Here is an 8,309-nt window from a genome sequence, read left to right as displayed (position 1 = left end):
AAAAAAAAAAAAAAAAAAAGAATGAAGCAGGGCTAACACTGTGATTGGTAAAGGAGCAGCAGCCACTCGTATTAGCTAGGATAGGGGGGTGTTTGTTCTTTTTTTTTAAATATTTATTTATTTATTTGCTTGTTTGTTTTTGGCTGCATTGGGTCTTCGTTGCTGCACGTGGGCTTTCTCTAGTTGCGGCGAGAGGGAGCTACACTTCGTTGTGGTGCACAGGCTTCTTGCAGTGGCTTCTCTCGTTGCGAGCGCAGGCTCTAGGCGCACGGGCTTCAGTAGTTGTGGCACATGGGCTCAGTAGTTGTGGCTCATGGGCTCTAGAGTGCAGGCGCACTAGTTGTGGTGCACGGGGTTAGTTGCGGATTCTTAACCACTGCGCCACCAGGGAAGTCCCTGTTTGTTCATTTTTGTGGCTTGGACAATGTTCTTGTTTTTGCCTGTGTTTGGATGCGACTATGAAAAGGTCTTATTCTTGATCTGTCATGGGCATTGGGTGGCCTCGTTTGATGTTGGTATTCTGTGAAAGTGTTACGTTCTTCAGGAGAAAGCCAAAGTCTAGCTATGAAGGCCAGGCCTATTCCTGGGGCTTTTCTCTTTCTTGTGCTCTTGTGCTCCTCTTTGTGGGAGCTGGGTGGTGTTATATGAATCTGGTGAGAGATCGGAAGGAAGAACAAAAGGAAAGAGAATTTTCTAGGAAAACTTCCTGGAGGAAGTAGCATTGAGCTATGATGTAAAACAAGAATAAGATGCTGAGAGGTGGGCCAGGGTATAGGCAATGTTCTAGGGGAATGGGATGGCATGGAAGCAAGAAATGGAGGAAGACAACCAGTGAATGCATGTGTGTGTGTGTGTGTGTGTGTGTGTGTGTGTAAAGGCTTATATAGGAGAAGAAAGAAAAAAATAAAAAGCTACCTGAACTAGACTAAGAATTAGGAGGAAAAAGACGGCTGAGGATGGGGCAGGAGGGGAAATGGGGAGGCGGTAAGGACAGTGGTCCTGAAGAAGCCTTGTTCTGTCTGGTTTGGGCTGAGTTGGGGGGTGGGAGTGGGGAACAGAGGAGCAGAACGTGGCCAAAGTGAGTGCAGCTGCCATACATGGAATAGGCACTCAGAGCACAGGACAGTGGCGAGACCACAGCACGCAGGGCTTCCTGCCTTCTCTTGCCACCACCAGGGCTTGGTCAGGACCAAGGTGGCCGCTTGCTGAGTGAGTGGTAGGGAGCCCTCATACTAGGGGGAATTCTATGGGGGGAGAGGACCTTAGGAACATGGGAGTCAGCTGGGAAATGATGTGAACCCTGAGCCAGACACACTCCCTGTCCAGTTTCCCATGTCCAGCCGCTTCCTCATCCTCCAGTATGGCAAATCCCTCACCCTCCTCTACTCTCTCAGTTCCTTCTGCTCCCGCCTTCATTTACAGCCTCCCTGGGGACCTTTGTTTTGGGGGGTTTGTTTTTTCCTTTTTTTTTTTTTTTTTTTGGCTGCATTAGGTCTTCGTTACTGCACGCGGGCTTTCTCTAGTTGTGGCGAGTGTGGGCTACTCTTCCTTGAGGTACGCAGGCTTCTCATTGCGGTGGCTTCTCTTGTTGCAGAGCACAGGCTCTAGCCGCACGGGCTTCAGTAGTTGTGGCACGCGGGGGCTAGAACACGCGGGCTTCAGCAGTTACAGCATGTAGGTTCAGTAGTCGTGGCTCACGGACTTAGTAGCTCCGCGGCATGTGGGATCTTCCCGGACCAAGGCTTGAACCTGCGTCCCCTGAGCTGGTAGGCAGATTCTTAACCACTGCGCCACCAGGGAAGTCCCTCCCTGGGGATCTTTGTGTGTCCACTCTCCCAGGCTCCTCCAGGAGGTCCTTGATCAGGCAAAGATGGACAGAAGTATAACTTTCCTCTGCCTGCCCTCAAATTTCTTGCCTGCAAAAGCAAGGCAAACCTGTTTTGGTGGGAAAATGACTGTAAGTAAGGAGACTCAGTTTCTCTATTTCTAAATGTTAAGATTAAAACAAAACCAAGAAACTACACAGGTCATGTCCATCCTCTGCTTAAGCAGTCTTCCTATGGGGTCAGGTTCACTTTGAATAAAGTCCAGTTTCTTTTAGAGCCATACATGACCTGTCTTGCCCCCTGGCATTTTTCCCCTCTCCTACTATGCTCCAGCCATGCTGAACTTTTGCTTCCTCCAATCATGGCTCTCAAACTTTTCTGTCCCAAGTCATAGTCAGAAATACATGTTACACAAAGCGAGAGAGAGCCATGGACATATATACACTACCAAACGTAAGGTAGATAGCTAGTGGGAAGCAGCCGCATAGCACAGGGATATCAGCTCGGTGCTTTGTGACCGCCTGGAGGGGTGGGATAGTGAGGGGGGGAGGGAGGGAGACGCAAGAGGGAAGAGATATGGGAACATATGTATATGTATAACTGATTCACTTTGTTATAAAGCAGAAACTAACACACCATTGTAAAGCAATTATACCCCAATAAAGATGTTAAAAAAAAAAAAGAAATACATGTTACATCACAGCCTAAAACATACACACACTCACAATTTATGTACATATACATTTACATATAAATACATATTTAGAGCACACACACACACATTCATGCTGAAATTAAAGTTCCCCAAACATTCACCTTTACCAGGTACAATGTACTCTACTTGTACTTGGGGCCTTTTCGCTGCATCCCCTCTGTCTGGAGTGCCCTGCTCTTTGATTATCCCCACTGGTACCATTTTATCCCTTGGTTCTTGGGTTTAGTGGCATCTGCCCAGAGAGGTCAACTCGACTGAAGTAGCCACTTGCCCATCCCCTTTCATGTTCTCTGGCACTTGTCGCTATGATATTTTTCTGTCCTATGTTTTTATCTTTTTTTTTTTTGACTGTCTTTCTCCTCCACTCTGATAAAGTGGACTTGGTGGGGTCTTTTTGCTACTGTTTCCTGCCGTATCCCCAGCGTCTAGAATGGTGCCTGGAGCACGGCAGTGCTCAGTGAATGTTAATAGAACGAAGGAATGACCCTGATCCAGCCTCTCTCTCTCTCTTTGGGCCCCAGCATCCTCATCTACAAAATGTGAGGCTGGACTTACTCTCTGGATGCCTTCCGGCTCACCTACAGTCCAGTCTTCCAGGGCACGCCAAGGATGTGCTCCAGATAACCAGAGTCTGGCAGTGGGTGGGATGGAGGGGGTCAGGCGGTCACCTGTTAGCCCACGATCCTGTTTATTGAGGACAGATACTGAAGAAGGACAGAAACTTGCTTCTAGGTTAGTGAAGGCCAAAGGTATAAACCCAGGCACAGAGCAAAACATGGAAAGGCAGAACCGGAGCCAGCCAGACATAACGAGAACAGGCATGTTGGTCCTTCCTGTGTGCTGTGCCCTGTCTGCATTGTCTCACTCAATCCTCAGTCCTCTGAGCGTCCAAGAGGTGGTACAGGACTTCATTAGCGCCTCTGCTCAGGAGTCAGCCCCACCAGATACAAAACCTGACTCAATGCTTCCAGAGGCAGCACAGGTGGAGAGCCCAGGCTCAAGCCACGTGGCCCAGGTTTGAATCCTGTTCCCAGCAGTTCCTAGTTATGTGAACTGGGTGAGATTTCTCATGTCTCCAGTAATTGCGTTACTTCACATCCTTTCCAGCACTTCCTGGGGACTGGGAATCTTAAGCAAACTAGGAGTCTCCGCTGGGCTTGCCATCCCATCTGACCCCCTGGGATTCCTGGCCTCTGGCTACAGCAAGCCGGTTGAAAGCCTTGGCTCTGTGTCCAGTGGGCTGAGGTCTGTGTCCAAGACCTCAAGCATTTACTACCTTGTGACCTTAGGCAACCTCTGTGAGCCTTGGTTTCCTTGTCAGGGATTTTGGATTTCCTGAGCCAGGGTTTCATCCACAGCTGCGACATTCTTCTGCTCACCAATCTTAGTCTCTCCACCCCGACACTTCCTCTTCCCTGAGGGAGAGAAAACAGAATTTGACACAGAGAGCCCTGAAGTCCGTTATTATTAAGAGGCTTGCCTTCCTCCTTCCGATTTTCTCCAGACTGAATAATCCAAATCCTTTTCTCTTGCTTTGCAAATCTAATTCTCAGCCCTTCCCACACCTTTCCTCTGCCTCCTCTCGATATCACCTGTGTCTTCAGACACTGGCGGTACCAAGTCCAGCTCCAGGACTCGGACTGGCATGTGGATGGAGTTGAATGAAAGACAGCTGAGAAATAGCCCCGCGTCCTGGAGGACCCTCAGGTTCATTGAATGACAGCTCCATTATCAAGGCCTTTGCCACCTACAAGGCACTGTGCTCAGTACTTCCCCTGCATTATTTCACTTAAACTTCTCTACGACTCTATTAGGTAAATGCTGTTTTATTGATGACAAAGCCTAAACCTAATTGGTGGGGTGCAGGTTCCTCGGTTCCTCTGGCTCCCCAGCTCCTCCTCTGAATCAGGGTGCTGTCACAGCGGGACAAGCCAAGAACTGCAGAAATAGAACTGCAGAAATAGAGCTGCCTCTTCTGAAGGGAGGGAAAAAAACGCCAGAGTGGGAGAAGTTTCCAGGAGGGAAACAAGACAAAAAGTATAGAAAGGATGAAAGACCCAGAGACACATACAGTTCAGAATCATGTTAAAATCGACATTTATATGTGCTGAGGGGATGGGAGAGGCAGTGATGAAAGATGGGTGGGATAAGTCTGGAAATTTTCAACAGAAGGTAAGAATGGATGGGGTGGGGCAGGGTTGAAGAATGGTCATGGAAAGAAGTGCCCCAACCCCCATGCCTGTGAAGAAACAAAAGATCAGGTAGGTGCTAGTGTGTGAACTGTGTTTATTTTTTCCAAAGTCTAAAAATACAGTGAAAAGGAAACACACACACACGGACTAACCTAACCAGAAACGGGAAAAAGTGGTCATGGCAACAGCTGAGAAATCGGAGTTAGGAATTTCAGGAACTGGCATAACTTGGTGACCTGAGCTTGGAAATTCCACCTCATGACGAAGCTCTTGAAAGCTGCCAGCTTCCCATCAGAGTCTGGAGCACTTTCCCAGCCTGGGGCTGGGCAGAGAAAGAAGGAGGAAGGAGGAGGTGAGTGCCTCCTACTGAGAGGGCAGACCTGTCACTTTGAGGGGCTGTGGGTGTGGAATGAATAAGGGGGTGGGGTCCTCCATTTAGCCCCCTCTCATAGTAATAATAACTATGACAAGAATAACCCCTTACCAAGTGCTCACCAGATATCAACAATCTTGCGGAGGAAGTAAGAATTATGATCCCTACTTTACAGGTGAGAACTCAGAGAGGTTAAGTAATTTGCCTAAGCTCTCACAGCTAGCAAATGGCAGATCTAGGGAGTTTGAAATCACAGATCCCTTTTGTGGATCTGAGGAAAGCTAAGTACCCAGTACCCAGGAAAAAAGCTTATAATGAACTTATATACAACATTTTATATTCAATTTCAGGGGCTTCGAAGAGCAGTTGGGTCGTAGGGCCAGTGTTGAATTAGCTCCCACTCTACCCCATCCCATCTCCAATCCACTAGTCCAGTAAACAAAGCCAGGGGAGGGGGTGGCTTATAGCTACTGCCTGCCCGCCCCAACCCCTGCTCTTCTGGGACGTGGGGTTTGCCCTGGCTGTTTTGAGAGGTCTCCCCAGCCTGCTCTGGTGTGAGGTGGGGAGAGGTCTGGTAGGGCCAGGGGGTTGGGAATGCTATAATGGGCTCTGTGGAGAAGCCAGAATTGTGCTATATTGGAGGACAATGCTCTGACCTCACCCCCTCAGGGTATCCTTTTCGGGTAGAGATTTGGAACTGCCCAGACTAGAGGAGATGAAGGCCTCCTCCCTTAATTAAATGCCCAGGGGTTGCTATGGAAACCAGAGCTTCCAAATCCCGGTCAGACAATGGGGAGAGGAGCTGCCTCCAGCCTAGACAAGTGAAGCTTCAGGGACCTTGTCGGGGAAAGGAATGGGGGCCAGAGGGTGAGAAAAAGGGGGTGCCAGCCAAGGAGTTCAGCCTCCCCTCTCCGTGGAACTGTGGGAGGGGGCCTCTCTGAACCGAGGGGTCTGCCTGAGATGGAGGAAGTGGGGGGTGGGGGCATGGCTCCGGGAGAGAGGAAGGGAATGGGGGCAGCTAGCTGGAGCCAGGCACTGCCCAGAACTGAACACCTCCTTTGTTCCCAGAGGAGAAGGCCAGCCAAGTTGGTAAACAAAGGGAAGAGGCCAGAGGGCAGACAGCTAAGCGATAAGGCTGGGGACTGCGAACAGCTGAGTAAGGGAGCCTGAGAGACAGAGGGGAAGTTCCCGAGTCCCACTGACAGGCAGAACGTTGGCATATATTGTCATCTGGACATACACAGTCACTAGAGCCACACGGGACCCGCGCAGACACACACCTCTACAGGAACAGTGTGCACTGAAGCACCTGCCTTTGGGGACACTCAGACCCCCAATGCCTTTGTCCCCCCAGCTCCCCTCTGGAGCCCTTTCTTCACCCCCGGCCTTTGGAGCGTCTCCATAGGGAAGGCAGTGGACAGCCCTCTGTAATCAGCCCGGCCTCCTGCACGTGGGGCAGCAGCATATTGGGGTCAGGGTCTTCAGTGGGTCGTGGATCTTGTTACCACACGTGGAGGGAAAAGATCCCCAGTTTGAAAACAGTACCACACCTACCATTAATCGGCACTTACGTGTCAGGCAACTCTGCAATGACTGTCTTCCTTTCCTAGAGAAAGGAACCTGAGGGGAAGTTAAGTAAAGCAGGCCTCACAGCAGTCAGGAAGCGGCAAAGCTGGGACTTGAACCCAGGTTTGTCTGGTTCTAAAGCCCGTGTGCCTTCCCACTTGCCCCCCCCCTCTTTGCTTCAAAAACCTCTTGGAAACTTTTCTGAACAAGCCCACTCTGTTCTCGTCCCTTCGCTCTCCCACTCGGTGTTACCTAAATACTTCTCCAGAAGCAATTCCCAATTTGTAAGCTGGTTATCTAAAGGGTCTATATATAACTTGGTTTTGGAACCCAAACATATTTTTTCCCAGAGAAAAGGTATTAAATGGGTCCAGAAAGGCCACTTGACCTAGAATGCAGCTGACAAGTACATCTGGTTCAGGACTAGCCCGGGGCCCCAACCATAGTTAAATATTATTGTTTCCTGGAGAAACACATCCCCAGTTCACTGGAGAGAAAGAAACAGCTTTCTGTTCTCACTTTGTCCACCCTCTCCATCATCCTGCTGTACCTGTATCCCAGTTGATGGAGTGGCTGAGGCTGGCAGGTGACAATTCATAAATCAGGCTACATTCTGAGTGCTGACCGAAGTGGGTGTTTCTTGAGAAAACGGCCCAGGGTGGAGAGGGTTAAGAAACCAAGCCTTGCAAAGCTGAAAGAACTGTTTGAGTGGCACAGAGAAGGCTTGAGGGTGGAGGGGCGAGCAGGATGGTTTCTACAACTGCTTAAAGGACTGTCCTGATTGCATCTAGCTCCAGAGGGCCAAACTAGGACCAAGTTGTAACAGGGAGTCAGATTTTTTTTTTAAAAAAGGAAGAACTTTCTAACTATTAAATCTCTTCAAAAATGGAATGGGCGTCTTGGTGAAGTGGTGTGTTCTCTGACACTAGGAATATTCAAGGAGAAAGTAGATGACTGCCTACTTGGCACATGGTAGAGGGAAGGAAGCGTTGGACCAGTAGATCTCTGAAAGGCCTCTAAATTTGTATACTCGTTTAGCAAAATGTTATGGAGTGTCTATATGTGCCTAGCACTATGCTAGGAGCAAGATTTATAGTGAGAATAGGGTGGCGCCCTTGCCCTCAGGGAGCTTGCGGTCTAATGGGAGAGTCAAGCATTAAGCACAACTGGATCTATAACCTATAATATAGGTTATAAGGGGAAATAATCGGCTACGACTATGAGAGAATAACAGAAGGGATCTAATTCAGAGGTGGGATCCAAGAGGGCCTCTCTGAAGAACCCACAGTGAGGCTGAGATCTGAAGGATGAGTGGGGGTCAGCCTGGGAAAAGGGGAGGGGTGTGTATCTGTGTGCAGGGGGTGGGGTCATTCTGGCAGAGGCCACAGCAAGTGGCCTGGGGCAGGAAAGAACAGTGTGACTAAAACATCGTGAGTGAGGAGACAATGGCAAGGGATGACATTGGTAAGGGAGGAAGGGGCTGGCACACCTTACCTGGTCCCCTGACCTTCTCGCTTAGCTAGTTGCCCTTCCCTGGTCCTGGAGCCTTGGCCTTAGTCTAGCAGCTCCCCAAAGCTGCAAGTGCCCACCATTTCCCGTGGCTCCTCCCACTGCCCTGGGACCCCCACAGAGCAGGC

Source organism: Neophocaena asiaeorientalis, unplaced genomic scaffold, assembly GCF_003031525.2.
Source record: "Neophocaena asiaeorientalis asiaeorientalis breed wild unplaced genomic scaffold, Neophocaena_asiaeorientalis_V1.1 scaffold134, whole genome shotgun sequence".
Taxonomy (NCBI): Eukaryota; Metazoa; Chordata; class Mammalia; order Artiodactyla; family Phocoenidae; genus Neophocaena; species Neophocaena asiaeorientalis.
This window is presented reverse-complemented; position numbering follows the sequence as displayed.